This window comes from Passer domesticus, chromosome 3 (genome assembly GCF_036417665.1).
Source record: "Passer domesticus isolate bPasDom1 chromosome 3, bPasDom1.hap1, whole genome shotgun sequence".
NCBI classification, from domain to species: domain Eukaryota; kingdom Metazoa; phylum Chordata; class Aves; order Passeriformes; family Passeridae; genus Passer; species Passer domesticus.
This window is the reverse complement of record NC_087476.1, coordinates 10339334-10358319: the sequence shown is the minus strand read 5'-3', so window position 1 is coordinate 10358319 and position 18986 is coordinate 10339334. Positions and strand designations below refer to the sequence as shown.

General features: G+C 44.0%; 2 long non-coding RNA genes across 2 annotated transcripts; one reads left to right on the top strand and one right to left on the bottom strand.

Moving 5' to 3' along the window:
• The first annotated feature begins 1760 nt into the window (after positions 1 to 1760).
• Positions 1761 to 18621, top strand: LOC135295963 (uncharacterized). The gene is made up of 5 exons (XR_010357999.1): positions 1761 to 1869; positions 7957 to 8042; positions 8457 to 8540; positions 8660 to 8747; positions 18493 to 18621. It is a non-coding gene; the product is annotated as an uncharacterized LOC135295963 (long non-coding RNA).
• On the bottom strand, positions 1804 to 11384 carry LOC135295964 (uncharacterized). The gene is made up of 2 exons (XR_010358000.1): positions 4446 to 11384; positions 1804 to 2041 (listed from the first exon to the last, which is right to left on the bottom strand). It is a non-coding gene; the product is annotated as an uncharacterized LOC135295964 (long non-coding RNA).
• Positions 18622 to 18986: the final 365 nt, after the last annotated feature.

The following is an 18986-nucleotide window of genomic DNA, read 5'->3' as shown; positions in this document are numbered from 1 at the left end:
GTGTAACTGATATCCAGCTCAAGAAATTAAATGCGTTTTTACCTACAGGTAGCTCACCAAAAGTAATGCATTACTGTTTTGCTCTCTTCCTCAGACAGTGAGAGCCTCAAACCTGGAGGACAACTTTTTCTTGTTTCCCTCAGGAATTAGTTGCCATGAGACTGTACCACTGCCTGAGATAATTTCTCTGTCACCTCTTTCTTTCATCTGGTGAGATGCCAGAGGACTGGAAGGTGCACAGGGGTTTGCTGACAGTCTTCCTGTTCAAAACTGCTCCTGTGCATTGGCCAGGCATTAAATGAGAAAGAAGGTTTGCAGAGGAGAGAGGTCACATCCTGCTGGGAGACAGGTCACAGCCTGGCAAGAAATCCAACTAGAAAACTGATTCCTTGTTTCACCATGGGGGAAAACCACTATTTTTAGAGATGAAAAAATAATAGGAGTGAGGGAGAAGCTTCTCACCTACTTCAGCATAACCAAATGGTCACAATCCTTATTCCAGATGTAGTGAGAGCACATGGAAGCTTTCTAAATTTAGTTTTACAAACAGTATGTTTTTTCCTGAAAGAAAAAGAAAAAAAAAAAAGAAAATCCACCAAAACCCAAAACAAACAAAAAACTCCATTGAAATCAAAATAACTTTAGAAAGAATAAATCTATTTATAAATCTGGGTTAAGTTTGGCCAGAAATATTGACCCTCAAAATGGAGGCATATTTTTTTGGAAATATTACTTTGGTATCCCTTCTTGGCTTTTGCTAAACAAAACCTTTTACTTTGCCCTGCCGAAAGCCATCTTGAATTTTAAAATTATCTTAAATTTACCAAAAAAAGCCCTTGAAGGTTTAAGTTCTATCTCCCCTAAGAGACATGTTGGTTTAGATCAAAAATATCTTAGATGTTAACAGAAGTATTTCTCATCTCCAGAAACCCTAAACTTCTGTTTCTTGGTTCAACCTAAGGGAAAATTTCTTCTCTAACTGTTTATTCAATCTCTGCCTAAACAGGAAATGTTGTTTTCATACTCAGATATAGATTGTAGAGGAAAAGTCGAGTCCCTATTCTCATGTCCAGCTATTTGTAGAGAGGACATTGGAATTCTGGTCTAGGCAAAGATCTCTTAGTTACCTTTGTGCAATAATTTTCTCCTGTGTTAAGCAAAAAAATAATTTCCTTTTTCCCCCCTCCAAAGCAGATACAAATAGTCTAAAAAATAATTTTGGTTCATATTAACCAACATTTTCAGACAGAGAAGGTTTCTGTAGGAAACATTTAACCCTCTCTAGCTGCTGGGGCATTTGTGGGGTGATTTCCTTCCAAATTTCAACCACACAAACAGCTGTTGCAGAGGTGATAAATGGAGAAATTGGTCCAAAAAAGCAGCCTTGCTGAGGGAGGAAGGGATTCAAAGCACTCAGACCCCATGGGAAGGGGGCAGAGGGGCAGCCTCAGCCGTCTGTCCTCAGCAATGCCATAAGGACTGGCAGGGAGAAGGATTGCTTAAAGCCCCTTTAATTTTTAAAAAGCTTGACTTAATAAGTATTCCCATGGGAGCATATTCTAGCACAATGTGGGAGTCAATGAGCCCATGAAGTAATAACACATTATATATTTTAAAGATTTTGAGAAGTAGTGGGAGAAGCAGAAGACAACCTGGGTAGAAGTTAAACCACATTTATGACAAAACACTCTCATAATTAAAAAAAAAGGGAATTAATTGTCTTACAAGCAGAAAGGCTTTCACTTTCTTTCCTCCTATGTAGGTAAGAAAGAGAAATCAGGAGATGAGAATCTGAGAAAGAAATGGTGAAAAAGCTGATTTTATTTCTGTACATTGTCACTAACTTTCAGCCATGCAGATCCAGCACAGGTAAGCGAGATCATCACAGCCATTTACAGGAGGGAGAGAGGTGGGATTTATCCAGGGGGGTTCTTCTGGTGATGGAGAAGCAGATTTCAGTAAGATTTATTTCATGAAGATGCTCCACTGAAACAGGAACCCAGATTACCAGATTTATATTGCAAGGTCCCAAAATCTGCACCTGAGGGAGGGAGGGAGGAACAGAGGCAGGGTCAGGGGTTTGTGCTTTTGTTGTTTGGGGTTTTTTAAAACATTCTCTTCGATACAATACAAGTGAATTCTTGGGTGTTTTGCCCTTTCCTGTAATGAATAAAGATCAGCTGTACGTGGTACAGAGAGGACAGACAATGGGAAAACAAAGATAAGACATCCTTTAATTTGTACTTAAGCACAAAATGGCTGATGACTGCCCCAGCCACGGCGTGGGGGCCGCTTAAAAATCGTATGTGAATCGTAACAGGGCCAGGCCAGGCATGTGGCAGCAGATTTTTTTTTTTTTTTTCCGATGTGAATCAGGACTCTTCCACAGGCAAAGAAGTCTCCATTTCATCTCACAACTCTTCACTGTTGGCTGCGAGAAACCTGGCACTGCCGCTCCATCCTGATGCCGCGGGCTGGCGGCGCAAGGCTGGCCTCGCCCAGCCCCGGCAGCTGAGGGCTCCTCTCCTCCTCACCCCACACCGGCCCTGGCACGGCCCGGCTATTTCCCTGCTCCTGGAACACCGGGGCTCCCTTCCCTCCGTGCTCCGGGGAACGCGGACATCCGGAGCGAGGTGCCCGCAGGGCACGAAACACAGAGCATTTCTTGCTGTGACAGCGCGCGGGGAATGTCAAATATTTCACATTTCCCTTGATTACCGTATTTTTTTTTGCTGTGAGAGGGTGCGAGGAATGTCAAATATTTCTCGTTTCCCTTGATTAGAGTATCTCCATGAGTCAGCCCGGCTCGGGGGCACCGGCAGAGGGAGGGCTGCTCGCTGCCGGCTCGGTGCCAGCATCTCTCTTATCACAGCCCAGAGCGCCGTGTCTCCGCTGCCGGGCCGGCCCAGCGGCCCTGCCCAGAGCCGAGCAGCCCTGCCCAGAGCCCAGCAGCCCTGCCCAGAGCCGAGCAGCCCTGTCAGAGCCCAGCAGCCCTGCCCAGAGCCCAGCAGCCCTGCCCAGAGCCGAGCAGCCCTGTCAGAGCCCAGCAGCCCTGCCCAGAGCCCAGCAGCCCTGGCAGAGCCCAGCAGCCCTGCCCACAGCCCAGCGGCCCTGTCAGAGCCCAGCTCTGCCCACAGCCCTGCCCAGGGCTCAGCGGCCCTGGCAGAGCCCAGCAGCCCTGCCCGGAGCCCAGCAACCCTTCCCAGAGCCCAGCTCTGCCCACAGCCCTGCCCAGCAGCCCTGCCCACAGCCCAGCGGCCCTGCCCACAGCCCAGCAGCCCTGCCCACGGCCCCGCTGCGGCTCCCAGGGTGTCGCAGCAGCCTGAGCTTTGTCCCGTGTCACTCGTGGAGCTCTACACCTCACACCGGAGACATAAACAATGCTCATGGGCCATTCTTCAAAAATCTGGGTGCTGTGAAGGGCTCAGTTAACCCCGTGTTTCTTGTGTACAACACGAAGGGAGTTTCTGTAATGTGTAATAACAGGGAGAATACATCCTGGGACCCGGGAGGAAGGTTTTGGAGGAATACAAGTATGGATTGCATTGCACTTGGCAAACCTGAACCAGATGCATTTCGTGCTTGATATAAGAAACTTCAAGGCTAATCAGTGCTAAACGTGCTGAGGGTGGAAGCGAGTATTTCCAGGCTCTCTTGGATGTCACTGGCATTGTGGCTGTCCAAGCAGGAGGTGTCCTGGCCTGCAGCCCCAGGGTCAGAGTGTGCCAGTAGTGAAGACTTGTAGGGGAAGAAGGAGAAGCACTGGGGTATCCTCAGGAAAAATGAATTAGGAGTAGGAAATGGCTGCACCATGTCTCAGAACAGATGTCTCTCAACCTCATCCTGCTCTTTTGACCAGTTTCATATCATGTGCTCTGCCCACTCTTTTTTTGCCCCTTGCTGTTCTCTATGTTTTCTTTCCTTGCCTCCTTTTGTGCCATTCCTCCTCCTATGCCTGAGCACACATCCCTCTTCTTGGGTATTAAGGGGCTGAGGGATATCATCCCTTCTTGCACTCCTATCACCTCTAGCCATTTGGTAGAGTTTCAATCTACAGACCATGTATTATTGTATCATGGAAACCGTCTTTGTCACTTGCAATAGTAATAGCTATAAACTTTACATTTTTTGGCCTTGGTGCAGTGAAAACACATGATAGGAGACAACTGCTTGCCCCAGGAGGCTTGTAAACATGATCCAGGGTGTCTTAAAAGGTGTAGAGTTCACCAGCCCCATTGGGGAGCCTGGAGGAAAGGCACCCCCAGCTTCTCAAGGGAACTACAGGTGGGTGGCCCAGAGGTGACCCAAGCAAGTGGTGACTGCAGAGGGGAGCAGGTCCCTGGCTGTAAGCAAGAGCTGGTACTGCATGAACCACAGCACCCCGTGGCAAAACCTGTGGCTTGGAGGCTACTGGGCACCAGTCTGGGGCAACTGGGAGCACCTGCCTGGCCTGATGATTCCATGGGGACACCAGCAGCAGGGCTGGGAACATTGTCCATGGGATACTCAGAGTCCTGGAAATGGCCTGAGCAGCACTGTAACACCCTGAGCACAGACGGGTTTCAAGGTGAATGGGAGCAGGCAGGAGGGCAGTGCCATCCCTTTGTGCTGTCACAGCTGCAAGCAGAAAGATGAGTCCAGGCTAATTCCCTTATAACTCAGCTGAGGGGCAAGCCTGGGGCTGGCTGGGTGTTTATTCAGATTTCTCCAACTGTTGCTTCCTGCTGTTTCCTTCCCTCCCTTCCCTCTAATAAAGTTATGTTCATTTAAAACATTTCGTTAAAGGTTGCTGCTGTGACTGGTGAAACACTGCCTAATCCAAGGTGCACAGAGGCATTTAGTGTCCCAAGTTTCTGAATGTATGGTTGAGACAGGGTTGCTCCAGTTTCCAAGGACATGTGGTTCAAAATTGAACCCAGGTTTTCAGCACATGCTGAAAGTGTTACAGAAGGTAGAAGAAAAAAACCCCAAAAATGGAATGACAACAATGAGGGATGCTCCCAGGATCTCTCATCACCTCAAGACATTCTATAACCCAGCTGTGGATCCCTTTCACCCTGGGATACTCTGGGATTCTATGACACAGCAGACCATCAACAGCAGTGTGGAGATCTCTGAGATCTTGGCCTGCCTGGCAAAATGTCCCTCACGGGACTGGACATGGACACAGACATGTCCTGACAGATGCTAGGTCATGTGTTCAGGTTCAGTTTGGCAAGTCTGAATGTGCCCAAGGAAGTCTCTTACTCATTTATTTGCCAAACCACTCTGTTCTTACAATTGTCCCTTTGTTTGTTCTCTTGGAAGTTCTCACACTGCAGACCCTCAGGCTGAGAAATTCACTGTCACTTTCATAGTGGGGGCAACAGCAGCACAGATATGTCCTAGGAATTTATCCCCACATTTGCTTTCTGTGGTCTATAAAAATATTAAAAACACCAGAGACCAGTGCTGCATCCAGAGACAGGATCCACCCATGACCTTCTCTGAAAACACAATGCCATCTCACACAGGCAAAATTCCAGGACCTAGAATTGCAGAATGAAGAGTAATACACAGTATGGAAATCCACACTGGTAACCCTTGATATCTGTGATACCTCTCTATGCATTGAATAAAACAACTAAGAGTAGCAGTAGATAATCTTTGTAATTATCTTAATTAAACGACCAATATATTATTTTATTTGTCTGTCTTTTTAATTCATGACATTTATTACAAATTTAAAAATCATTCCTTAGGAAGTTTGGGGTGGGTTTCAGCTCTGTATGAAGAGGGGCTGTGGGCTCAGCTCCGTTGGCCAGACTCATGTCCTGGGATGCACAAGACTTCTATGTGGTGCTGTGGGAGTTGACACAGCACAATCCCAAAGATGTTTGCACTGTTGTCTATAAGCCAAAGAGAGTACCAAGAAGGTCTCAGGTGACAAAAACAACTTCTTCTTTACCTCATGTGTTGACCCTTAGATGTAGACACCTAAACTTTATGTAATGAATTTAATAATGATTTTTTTTCTGCTAAGTCCTGATGTCTGAATTGCTTCAGAGAGCTCCATTTGCTCCTTTCCTCTCATGTCCTGGCAAGATAAATCCAAAGATGTCACCACTGTGAATTATAAAGTAGTTCTAGGACCCTTTCTGCCCCATAGCCTAGAGTTGAGACATTCCTCATGACCACACAGGTAAGCAACTTCTCCCCAAAACTGAGTGGTCCCATTGTAAATGCCTGCTGGCAGTGGTTCAGCTCCTGAACCTTGCTGAGGTGTCACTGCAGGAGCACAAACTGGCCTGGGATGAGTGATGGCCAAACCATGAGCCTCTCTACACCTCACTCACGTATTTGTATCATCTTTTCAGAGCACTGCTTGTCAGTGTTATATCCACCTTTTATGACAACATAATGTTTTAAGGCCAGCATGAAATGTGAATGAAATTTTTTAAAATAAGTGTGTTCTGTATAATGAAGTGAAAACCACAACCACAGCGTTGTTTCACTTAATCCAGAAGCTTTTCACAGATAGCCTGCAAATGGCAACTTTACTCAGTTAAGGCAAGCTTGCAAAGCCCAGGAGTGCCAGATTTTCTGAGAGTCGACTGGGTTTTGCCCTTTCATCCCACCTTGGCTTCACATTGTAAAAGTGCAGATGCTTAGGAAATTGCCTCCAGGTGTTGAGTGATCTGAGTTTCACAAAAATAATAAACCTTGATCTGAGGTAGATGACCTTGTTGTCAGCATAGGATCTTCAGGCTTGCAGAAGAGAACTGAAAAGGCACTTTCTGCGTTCCCTTGCTGCAGCTGTGGAGCTCTTTTGGAGAGTCTCAGAGTGACTCAGAATTGCTCTGTTTTCTTGGGCAAGAGATTTTTGATACACACCAAGTAAAAGGGTGATTTGGGGAGATATGGGAACTAATGCTAAAGTCCCTCATTCAGGTACTGCCTGTTAACTTAGACGTGGCACTTCAGTACTCAGCATGGAGCAAGACATCTCTTTTGGAGGCATCCAGGACCATGCCTTTTTTGAAGGCATCCAGGACCAAAAAGCCATGTGGTGTCTCTGCACAAAGGTCTGCAGTGGAGACCTGCCCTCCAGTTCTCTTTGTACATCTCATGGACCTAAAACAGCTGGTCTTTCTACCTTCATTTCTTACACTAGAAAGAAGTGGCAGTACTATTTTGGTTTCTCTTGGGGGTTCTGTGTTAGTTGATTTATAAACAGAGATGAAATCTGGAAGTTTTTTACATAGGGGCTTGCTATAATTCCAGTCCTTTGTCCCATGTCTCCCAATAGACAAACTGATGCATTAGGGGCCTCTGATGTGCACAGTGGTAGCCCAGCAACTGCTGCCCAGCTGTCTCTACGACCCATACAATATTTACTGTGCTGCCAGGTTCAACATCACTGGAAAAAAATTAATTGTAGATGTAATTTCACTGTAGAAATTGTTTAGAGCCTGCTATAGCTTTAGCCAGAGCATATGGGATTTTTTCTTCTATAAAAAGCCTGAGGGTTAGTGTCTGTTTAATATTCAGGAGGCAAGAAATGCTTCTAGCGCTCAGAAACAGTGAAGAGCATCCTTGTGGGATCCCTGAGATGAGATACTAAATCCTGAACTTGCACTCCTTGTTCTCCTATTACAGCAGACATCGAGGGGTAGCACTCGTGTCCCTGCACATCATCACCAGCAGCAACAAAGACATTAACTCAGTGCTGCTAATGAGGGCCGGGTGAGCACTGGAATAGGAAGCTGTGTTGACATTTAAAAGATCCCAGTCATCAGGCTCCATGTTGCCTAATTGCCAGGGCTGTGTGGGAAGCACTGCTGCAATGTCTCCATCTAGTATGGACATGACGAGCAGGAATACACTGCTCCTATGGAATGTCAGTTACTTCAGGAAACAATTAGCCTTTCTGAATATTTAAAATATGTCAAAACATTCTTCCTTTTTCCCTTTTAGAGCTCTTCAAAGCTGTGAGTGTGTCAACATCATTCCACCTACTTGGAGGCGGCTCTGGAATATTTGATTCACAGACTTTTCTCTTGGTTGGTGTCAAACCTCAAGCTGTTGTAGCCAAATCAAATCTTTGCAAGTAATACAGGTGAAAATGGATTTTGCCAAAGGATAGCTGGTCAGCATATACCACTACTATATTCCTTTCCTCTCCAAAATACAGTATCCATGTCCAAATTTCCTGTAACCTTGGACTATGCTTGTTCCCAAACTGTGCTAAGTGTGTCTGGGAGAGGGCCAGTTGACCCTGGTCAACAACGTGTGAAGGACTGTCCTAACAATTTAATAGCATAGGTGATCATGTTCTGGAATCTGGGCCTGGGTCCTGACGCTTTAATTTACTAGCAGAGATAGAGCCAGTGGGTAGAAAGAACAGGATCATCTACTCAACCGGTCTGATGGTGTATCACAGACTATTATGTCTCACCATGCTTCCCTTTCATAAGGGTTTGCCTGGGGCATCTCTACTAGGAAGACATCCAATCTTGATCTGAAAACATCAAGAGACAGAGAATCCAGCCCTACTTTTGGTAAGTAGTTCCCAGGATTAATTGCTCTTACTATTAATAATGCATGCCTGGGTTTCTTTGTATGAATTTGTTTGACTTCAGCTTCCAGCCGTTGATTCCTGCTATGCTCTCTCCACTAGATGAAGAAGATCTTTTGCATATGGTATTATCTTGTTGTGGTGGTACGTGTATGCTTTAATCAAGTAATGTCTCCATCTTTTTGATAAGGTAAGCAGAGAGATTCCTTCCAGGTTTTCACTAGAGAGAGACATTTTTCTCTCATCCTCTCTCTGACCTGTCTCCAGCTTTTACAATTAAAATACAAGGCACCAGAACTTTATGCACTTTGCCAGTATTAGTCTTACCAGAGCAGTGGGGAGAGATAAGATCAGCTCCCCCCTCCTACTCACTACTTCCTTGTTCATACATCCATGAATCACATTATCCTCTCCTGCTTTGCAGTAGGAACTCACTTAAATTCAGTCTGCGGTCCTTGATTTCCATGGCTGCCTGCTGTCTACACAATAGGCTCATTCCCTGATCTTACAGCAGTGTCTGTGTTAAGACATATCTTTAAAATCAGGTTTTCTGCATTGTCTGTGTTGTAATGTCCCACAAGCGTGTTCTGAAGTTAAATCCCTGTGCTGCTCAGTTAGCATTCTTGTGCATGGAATAAAAAGAATAACCAAAAGTTGTTCCTTAGAAAATGAATGACAAAATACTCCTTAATGTCAATAGGAGTGGGAAGAGCTCATGGCATTTGTTCATCAATACGAATCTGTAATAAAATATGCCTCAGAAAATGTAAAAGCCATGCTGTTCTAATACTTTTTCATATACAAGATCTTATAACTGCTTTAACCAGTGAACAAACGTTGACTCCTTCCCACTGCTACGACAATATTTTCTCTTCTTAAGAAAAAAAATAAATCAAGTCTAACCTGTCTTTCCAGCAAAGATTTTCTGTTCATTAAAATCCTAGCACTGCTCCATGGATTTTGGCTCGATAGGCAGAACGTACTCCATTCATCCCAAAGTCTGTGTGGCAAAGCCAGCATTATGAAGCTTTTTTTGAGTCAAATCAGAGCTGTTCTTTGAAGGACTGTGATTGTGCAATCATCAAGGCATTTTTCAAGTTAGCAAGAAAAGACACAAAGCAAACTGATCGGATGCATTTTAGCAGGTATTTTTTAGATTTGTAGATTGAAAGAACAACCTGAAACTTTTACATGAGCAATTCTTACATCCTTGGCCCTACTGATTTTGATGAGGTTTCTGGTTGGGAAAGGATTTCAGGATTTGACTTGCGCCAATACTTTCAGCCACTGATTTTTCCATGTAAATATGAGGTCACGTTGATGGCATAAGAGCAAGAAATCAGTCTTGTGGGCTCATTAACAGGGGACAAGCATCAAGAAGGCTGCAGAGTTTTGTGGCTAACTGAGGATTACAGAGTGAAACCAACATATTAATGCATGAAAGAAGAAAGTACATTTAAGTCCACACAAAGCTGCCAGTTTCTGTGCATGATACACTTTATAGTAAAGCTCAAGAGATCACAAACTCTGCCATTAAAACAGGAGTTGGCAATTCTGAGGAGCACTACAGTTTGTGTCTGCAGCTACTTTTAGAGGCTACTTGTGATTAATGTTCATGGGCCCGTCATTGTCAGATGGTCACTTGAAATTAAATTATTATTCCTGAGGAACTGGGATGCTCCCTGCAGCACTCGGGAGGGGGGACGCTTCCCCATGAGGCCATGGCTCTCGTTGAGGGCTGAGCACAAGGCTGGGATGTTTGTGGGGACTTGTACCTCTGCAATATGCAACTCACTGTGGTCTGCTTGTGCTCCCCCAGGTCCCTGTAGCACACCCTGTGTGTGAACGCCTCTCAGTGATGTATTAAACTAATCACCTACCCATCACATGCATCTCAGATGCAGGTTTGCAGTCAGAGAGGAGAACTCGCCCAGCTTTGGGCCAGTCCACCATGTTCCCATGCAGTCACATTCTCTCTGCACTTCCTAAAAGTTTAAAACGAGCAAGGAAAGTCAATTACATTTTATAGAAACACAGCAAGACCATGAGCATGAAAATCCGCATTAATAACAGCCTGACCACAAAGCACTCTGTGAGCAAGGGGTGGGATTCTTGTGTCAGCAGAGCCGTAGCTGTCCCAGTGGCTGGGTGGCAGTGAAGGTGTGCTGGCCCGTGGGAAACCTGACCCGGGGAGTTCCCAGGCAGGCGAGCGAAACGAGGTCAGGCTGCCGGGTACCTGTCGGGAGAGCAGCCGCACACCTCAGCCCGCCCGGTGCCATCTGCCAAAGCGCTGCTGCCTGCCCAGCCTCTGGAAACTGTTACAAGCAGCGGTCAGAATCCCCAGCTGCCTAAAAACTCTGCTGAGAGAAGAATCAAAATAGCCATATGCAAAATATCCCTTCCCAGCCTCAGCCATTCCTGGGAAGCCAACATGTGGTGTTCTGCAAACGCATCATGGAGAAACCTGGCCAGCAGAGGTCAGATATGGATTTGAACAGTTAGGGAGAAAAAACTTCTCTGAGATATTCTTTGGCTTGATATTGTCTCTTGATATTTGACGATGGAGAGGTCTTTGGTGCTAGTGTGCAGAGCTGGTATGCCTTGAGCCATTTTAGTTTATTGCTGTGTTTATATTTCCATCATTATAGTATTTGCTGTGTTACTCTCCTTAAGTACATTTTTAATAGTAAATTTCATATATTGACTCAGCAATGAAAATTAGACTATGAGGAAAGTTATCATTTTAAAACAAGTTGTATTTTCCTTCCTTCCTTCCTTCCTTCCTTCCTTCCTTCCTTCCTTCCTTCCTTCCTTCCTTCCTTCCTTCCTTCCTTCCTTCCTTCCTTCCTTCCTTCCTTCCTTCCTTCCTTCCTTCCTTCCTTCCTTCCTTCCTTCCTTCCTTCCTTCCTTCCTTCCTTCCTTCCTTCCTTCCTTCCTTCCTTCCTTCCTTCCTTCCTTCCTTCCTTCCTTCCTTCCTTCCTTCCTTCCTTCCTTCCTTCCTTCCTTCCTTCCTTCCTTCCTTCCTTCCTTCCTTCCTTCCTTCCTTCCTCTCTTCACTCTCTCCCCTCTGTCTTCAATTCCCTCATTCTCTCTGTCTCTCTATTTCTATGCCCTTTTTTCTCAGGCTCACAGGCCTGTTTTGTGAACCTGGGTGCACTGGCTGATAGTCACACCCACAGATTCACCCTCCCTAAACACATTCACAGTCAGACTTGCCACTGCATGTTTCCCTCCTTTCTGAAGGAGGGAAAGCTGAACAAATTGCACAGAAAGAACTGAAACAACTTAGATTTCCTTTCTAGCTTCTTTAGATGCCACAATAACTGAGATTGAGTTATTCTTGATTTACTCTGCAGATGCAGAGAGCAGCACGCATTGCACAGAGGGGGAGACTGGGGTGGGTTAGTCACAAGTGATAAACACCCTGTGGCTGTTCCAGAGGGGCTGGACTCCAAACTGAGGGATGTTGGCATCCTGGCAGGGCTGGGGCAGGGCCTGGACACCCACCAGCAGTGCCCAGCCATGGCTGCTCCACCTTTGGGCTCGTGATGCTGACAGTGCTTCTCAAAGGTTTGCTTGAAGAAAATGAAGACAATTTGCTAGAATAAACATCCACTTTTATATATGTAAGTGTCAGGTATTGGTAAGCATCATAGCTGGAAGCCAAAGCCATTTACTATTTGTACCCTGTTGACAGAAATTAAATGCTTCTGGTCCACAGGTGGTTTCCTTTACATTAACTTAAATCATACTTTCAGTTTTTTTGTACAAATATCTACCAGCAATAGTTTTAAAAAATATATTTATACTGCAGCTATTTGTTCTTTCTTCACACTTAGCATCCATTGTAAGATGGCAGGTAAGCTGTTTCTTAGGAGAAAAGTACTCAGGCCAGGAAAGAAAGCACAGCCTTGGCAGAAGAGCAGCCCTTGACAGACATTTGCAGTTTTCATCATGAGCATCCTAACAGGAAAGATATTTGTTCAATCTAAGTTTGCCCTTTCCCCTTTACACCGTGTTTTGTTTGTATTATATAATTTCCTGATATAATTTCCTGAGCTCAAGAATGAGAAGAAGAGGAACTATTCTGGAAGAGTAGACCTCCTCTGAAGGTTTGTCTTCCTGCTGTGAGTCACACTTTGAGAGGGAGAGAACCCAGATTTTTGTTTCTCAGGAAATGAGGTTCAACAATAGTAGGAATATTGTACCTTGATATAATAGAGCTGTACCAAGGTCGGGGTGAGAGGGGAAAAAAGGACGACACGAGCTGTTGACTCCTGGGAGATTGGTAAGCATCTCCCATTGCAGAGAGCTCAAAAAGGAAAAGCAATTCCCACTTCCAAATGTCCTGTTTTTCCTCTGAAGATGTTTTATATGTGTATGTTAGAGAAATGCTCACAGACTTTGGTCTGCATTGGGACCACCTGATATGAGAAGGGAGAGTCCCCCTCTGGGAGAGGTTGCAGTCCAGACAGACAAGAGGAAGGAAGGCTGAGGGAGGAAAGAAGTCTTCAGCAAAGCACTGTGCAGGACAGCCCTGCCCCTCTGCACTTCCAGGCTGGATTTCTGTATGCCATACCTGAAAAACATGTGAGGTCCAATGGACCTGGTTCGTAATAAACAGCTCCTTTTCCATGTAAAGGTATGAAAATGGCATTTCTAATAAATGCTGGAATTTATGGATTTACTAACCCAGCATTAAAAGTATGTTGAATGTTTCAGTAGGACTTATGATGGTACCATTTGTCTCTGCTAACAAAGGCTGTAAGCAAGTGTGAAGAACAGGCAATACAATTTACACCAAGAAACATCTCAATAAATGCCTAATTACACCAGTTAAACTGTGCTTGCTGAAGCCCTGGGCTATACTCTGCTGCTTGAATTTTTGTAAATCCTCGACATTACAGCTGCTTAAATCCATGCCAGGAGCAATATTGGATCTGTCAAGCAGAGATAGAGGTTTCATTGTCCAAAAGTAAAGATGCATGAAGCCTCAGATAGGTTTTCACTTTTAGCTGCTGAAGGATCAAACCCTTTACCTCTGTAACATGGGCAATAGATATCACTAGCACAGTGTGTCTGTATCATGAAGATACAGCAGAGCTACCTTGTTTCTGATTTTTTTGTGCTTTGAGGGCTCAGGAGCCACTCCTGCACCCTGAACAAAGCAGAGAAGTGCTGCCAGCCCAGCCCTGTGTCTGAATTTTAACTAAATTAACTGCAGTCCTTCCCAGTGCAATGCTAGATGTCACCCGTGTGGTCATGTACATCTCCTTTGCAGTGCACTTCTCAGGATAATTCCTTAACACAGCTAGAAGAACATTATTAGATAAATAGGCCTACAGTATCATCAAGTTGGGACTATTTTCCTGAAAATAATCACATGGGAACACCTCTTCCACTTCATTTTGGGATACAAAAATATTGGTTGTAGAGAAGGGCATCAAGTGATGTGTCAACAGGAGAGTCAGAAATGGCCATAAGCAAAAGGAGTTCTGCCCAGATTTTTACATAAACTCTTTTGCATTCTCTGAATTTTCAGAAAGATTAGGAAAAAATAAAATTCAGAGCATGTGCACTACAGTACTTCCATTTAATGAGGCTTTCTCAGTCATAGCACTCACTTCTTTCAAGTCATCCAAACTGAGCTGAAAACTCAATATTTCTTCTTCCATGAGCCTTGCAATGGTGGGTCCTTCCTTTGGTGGGCACAAAACAAAGAAGTCATGTGCTGGGACACTAAAGATACCTTGGCATAGTTTTGTCAGAAGAGACATGGTATACTTGGGGATGAAAAGTAATTTCCACCATCTTCCAGGAATTCCTTGGAGATGAAGAGTAATGATAAATCTTTCCACTTCCTTGCATGGTTTAGGGTTGCTACATAGTGTTTGTTTGAACAGCTGCTCTCGTCCCATCCCTGAAGGTGGGTGCAAGTCAGTGGAAGAAGAAGAAATCTGAGTATATATCATTCTGAAATGGCAGACAGGATGAGTTATTGGGATTTTCCCCACTGATAAATCCCTTGTTTCTGTTAGTGATACTGAACATGCTATGCAGTCATGACTGGGAGTTTCAGCAACTCACCACAGTGCTCAGTGTGCCTGTCATGTAACAGAAAGGTTTATCTCAGTGTCCTGGCTCAAATTTCCTAATGTACAAATCTCTATAAACTCCCCTTAAAGCTCCCAGAAGACACATTTCATGGAGCAAACTCCACTGTCCTGTGACTTGGGTAACTTGCTAGTTACAGCTGTCCTGCAGTTTCCTAACCAGAAAATTCCTGTAAAATAATGCAGTAAATATACCATGTGCAGCCCCTTCTTAGAGGGCTTGCATAGAGTAAAAGCTGCATCTGTGTAATTTCCCCATATTTAGTAGCCTTAAAGCATAATGGTCAAAGCTATGAGTTGTTGCTAAATTCCCCAACTGATCCAAGAAAGCATGATTTTTTACAAAAGAGGGAAATATCTTCAGTCTGCCAGTGTGGTGCTACAAGACTGAAGTCTGGATAATTCCGTCACAGTGAGCACACCTCCATGCTGGATACTCCAGCAAAGGAGCCTCTAAAATGCACTGCTTCTTTACCCCAGGGGACTTTAGTGAGTGACATATCTGTGCACCTGCATTTGGTTCTGTCTGACTGGCATCTGACAAAGAGTTTAAGCAACTTTGGTTGTGTCTGTGGTGGTGCCACTGCTCTGGTCACCATCTCCATGGACACTTCCCAGTCTGCTGTGCTCAGTGTCAGCTCACTGCTTGCCAGCTTTCAGCTTTGCTGTGTCTCCACAGGCTCCTCCTGGTACACATCAGGCACAGACTCCAGGTGGAATCAGCTTCACTTCAATTTCAACTTGAAAAAGTTGTTTTTAGCTTCCTTCTGCCTTCTGTGGCACCAAAGGACCATGCTGAGGGGGGTATTTTTCTCATTCAAAGGCAACTGTCAAAGTTAGATAAGAAGAGAGTTTTCCTCCAATTTCCTATTTTGCTGCTAATGACTTTAATGGAGTCTCAGAAGAGCTGAGACCTAAGTGACAAAACTTAAGTATCTGAATTGAAGTGGTATGAGACCCATCATCTCTGTCTCAGTCCTTCCTCACAGCAGGAACAAGCCCATTGCTGCTGGCCCTTGGACAGTCACAACTCCTGGGCAGGACAACCTGATCACTTCGATAGCTATCCAGGGAAAGGATGAGTTTGTGGGGCAGGTGGCAAGTTAGCACCTACACACAGAAACAGGCTTTGTGTGAGTTTTGTGGCTTTTCTTCTGAAAGACTAAAAAGAAGAGTTTGGGTGGTTTAGGAATGCATAAAGGTTATGAATTCTGTGTGATTTCCAGCAGCTCATCTGCTGGAGGCCAGCAGACACAGCAGTCCCCAGTGAAAGCAGATCCTGTAATTCCTCTCTGCTTCTCCTTGGTCAGATCCAGGAAGAAACCTCAGCCTCTTCCCTCCCAGTTCCCCCACAAAAGTTCACTGAAGAGCTATTTTGCACCAGGCGGTGAACACCTTTTCTCTTCTTGTACCTTTTATAACAGCAGAGGACCAGTGGCTGGTCCCATACCATCACATTTTCCCTCTTCCTGGAAATCTGGCTCAAAATTGAGGTTAACATACAGAAAAGCTCCACTGTTCCTTAGGTTTATAAAGTAAAAACTTTTATAAAGATATTGGTGATGCAGAGAGTTTGCAGACTCCAAGATCATTTCCACCAGCTAAGGGAACAGAGGGAGCTGCCCAGATCCCCAGGGGAAAGGGGAGCTGGAAGGATAGACATTGCATCACAGCATCTGCTGTCTTCTGAGGGCAGTACAGACTGCTGAACCCTGGGTTTACTACAGTCATCTGAAAATCTGCACAAGAGTCATTTTTCTGTAAGACCCCTTTGGTCAGATAGAATTTGAATTTTCTTCATGTACAGTGATTATTTCTTCAATTTTAGAGAAACAGTGAATGTATAGTCTGCATAGGAAAATGTGCTGAGGGCTTGTCCTGAAAATTGTCTGAGGCTCATCAGAAAAAATAAAACAACAGTTATAACTTAAAGAAAAGAGTTAAAATAACAACACAACTGTGCAGCCTGTTTTACAGCATGTTTCACATATTTCCAAAGTCCATATCAACCTAACAAGTCACCAAAGACTTCAGTGGCATCTATGGAGCACCTAGTTAAGGACTGGCAGTATAAATATTACATGTATTTAGTTCCTGACCCACTCATTTGAGTATTGGGCCTTAAATGAACAAAAATTCTAAATCCAAACCCTTAATTCAATACCATTTCCATTTCAAAAATGTTTAAAAGTCTGAATCTGTATTTGGATCTGAAGTACATCACCATACCATCACAGGGGACTTGCCTCAACTCCCAGCATAAATGCCCCATACACTTTGGAACACATTGTGATTTAAGTCAGCAACTAGAAAGCAAAGCAATGGGTATTTCTCAAATGACTACTGTAAAAATAAATTGATGCATTTTATATGTAAAGATAAATAATTTAAGTCTTTCTGGCAGTATTTTATTTATTTAACAAGTAAAAAGCTATTTTGCATTATAAAAGAAAGCCAAAAAGACAAAACTGACCAAAGCTGAAAAACAGGAAAGCCATGGGGGAAGGAGAAAAAAGGAATTCTAGTTATTTTACATAACAGATGGCAGCATAACAGAGAACAGCTGATGCTGGTAGCCTAAGGGAATTTTCCTGTGTCAGAAGAAAAATAAAATTTAGGATATACAGAACCCCCCTTTAAATGAGTTTCATAAAAAGTGTCATACTTAATGTACGACCTCTGGTGTCTGTATATCTTGCCTGGGCAATTCATCCACTTTATGGCTCACTCTCAGTGACCTTTCTTCCCCGTGAATGGTGAATGAAATATTCTCAGCAGTGACATACCTCTCCCCCTCTGCATTTTCCCAACTGGCTTGTCCCATTACCCCACACACACCCCCATCACACCAGGTTTAAGTTTTATTACAGGGATAAACTAAACCACTAAGGCAAGCAGCTTGGTTTGCCTTTCCGGAAGGTTTTGTGGAGCTAAATACCATGGAAGCTGACTAAGATACCCAAATCTGAATATCTTATCTCAACAAGGTATGCAGTGTGCAAAGGAAAAGAAGCTGCAGTGAGGAAGTCCTGAAAAGGGACAACACAGGAGACAAAAAGGAGAACATAAATGATGCAACAGACACAATCAGAATAATCTCATGCAACCACATGGACCAGTGCTACTTGAAGGGTGATGGGCTGAAGTCATTTTGGGCTACGTGCATATGAATGTCTGTCTGTCCCTGTGTACAAGGGATTTGTGCTCTGCCACTTGGAGAACAGAGAAAAACAGATCCAGTGCCACTTGACCTAGCACTGAACATACCTGTTATAGCTGTCACTGTAAAGAGTAGCAATCATTTTACCTGAGTACACCATTGCACCAAAAGAGAAAATTGATTATTATTAATGAGAGTCATTGTTCACTAAAAGCAACATGGTGGAATTTTCCATGTACCAACCTAACTGAAGTCCTTTTTTTAACTTACGTGTTAATGTGTTAATGAATGAATGTGTTAATTTTTTTCCCGTGGATTCAACTAGAAACAAGTCAAGACCTGAGATCTTTGGAAACATTCATCCAAAGAAGGAACTTTAACTTGTTGAGTATAATTTTTCTAAGACTTTGAAAAAAGATGAAGTTTTACTAGCCATAGAATCATACAGTATCCTGAATTAAAAGGAACCCTCAAGGATCATCAAAGCCCAGCTTCCTTAGAAGGCAGTAGGTGGGATCAGCATAAAATTCCTGATGGTAGCACTCTTAGAGGGGAACTACTTCTTCCATCCATGTAAGTCCTAAGAAGTGGTCTGACAAATGGTGTGCTCAGAGCTGACTCAAAGGATCTGATCCTAACCCAGATTTCCCATGTTGTTTAAGGCTGTTTCACAGAATCATTGGAGACGGAAGGAATCTCTGGAGACCATCTGGTGCGACATCCCTGCTCAGAGCAGGGTCAGGAATTCCTCACTGGAGATGCACATTCAATATTTATTTGCTCCAACTGTTTGTGGATGTCCACAAAGGTCTCTGAGATCCTTGAGAAGAAAGTGCTACAGAAGTGAAATGCATGTGACAACTATCTGGATATTTACCTATGCAACTTTGGTACCTGCAGGCTCAAGAGTGTGCTCATGTGTGTATATATATATATATATATTTATGTATCCTGAGGATGTTGGCATGAATCAACACTTTTGTCCTAGTCACAGCTTTTATTGTGGTTGCTGTTTTTCTTTATTTTTGCTATAACAATAGAGCTCTATGTAAGCTCTCTTTTTACCTCCTGTCTGAGTCCCCAGCACTCATCACCCTGTATTACCTTTGGGTTTTCAAGGTCTCTAAGCAAAAGGAGCTGCTACTGCACCAGCATC